The sequence below is a fragment of the Haliaeetus leucocephalus genome, unplaced genomic scaffold (assembly GCF_000737465.1).
Source record: "Haliaeetus leucocephalus isolate CR32 unplaced genomic scaffold, Haliaeetus_leucocephalus-4.0 Scaffold61, whole genome shotgun sequence".
Lineage (NCBI taxonomy): Eukaryota > Metazoa > Chordata > Aves > Accipitriformes > Accipitridae > Haliaeetus > Haliaeetus leucocephalus.
In genome coordinates, this window is record NW_010972497.1 from 405,908 (window position 1) to 406,587 (window position 680).

Genomic DNA, 680 nt, shown 5'->3' on the forward strand with positions numbered 1-680 from the left:
CCGGCAGCGCGGCTGCCCCCGCCGCCTCTGCCATGTGGCCGCCGCCGGGCCCCGGGGGACGGAGGGGGCGGTGATGTAACCCGGCGGCTCGGCTGCCCCGGGGCCACCCCCCTCCCCGCCGCCCGGGCCCTGCCGCTAGCTTGGCCGGCGTTACCGTGCAGATGGCGCTGCCGCCTCCCTTTCCCGGGGCCCGGGGGGGAGTTACCTGTGCCCGCTCCCCTCCCCCAGCGCGGAGGCCGGGGGCTCCGTCACGCCCTTGTGGCGGAGGGTTAGCGATGTGAAAGGCCCCGCTCCGCCCGTCCTTCCGCGGCCGCCTGGGGGGATGCATGAGCGTTTCCTCACGGTGTCCATGTTGAGACCTCGGGCCAGACGTCGCTCCGGCCGGGGCCTGTCGCGCCGCTGAAGCGGGCTGAACCCCGCGGTCTCTGCCTGCTGCGCAGGGCACCCGCGGATCCCGCCGGCGGGGCCGCCCGAGCGGGGGACCTTGGCGCTTTGCCGTGCGCCGGAGCGGCCTTGAGCCGCCCTGCCTTATTTTCCCCCTTCTCGTTCGGGCGATCTCTTACCCGGCCGCCTCGCAGGCGGCCTCGGTATCTGGAGGGAGGCTGCGTCCTAGGCAGCGCTTTTCCGAGGGGGAGCCGGAGGGTTGGGAGAGGTGTGCCGCCCCCACCCGCTCCCTGAGT

The 680-nt window shown here is 75.0% G+C and overlaps 1 protein-coding gene across 20 annotated transcripts in view; it reads left to right on the forward strand.

Moving 5' to 3' along the window:
- Positions 1-680, forward strand: part of MYCBP2 (MYC binding protein 2, E3 ubiquitin protein ligase) — a 200,644-nt gene that overhangs the window by 449 nt on the left and 199,515 nt on the right. The window lies entirely within an intron of this gene.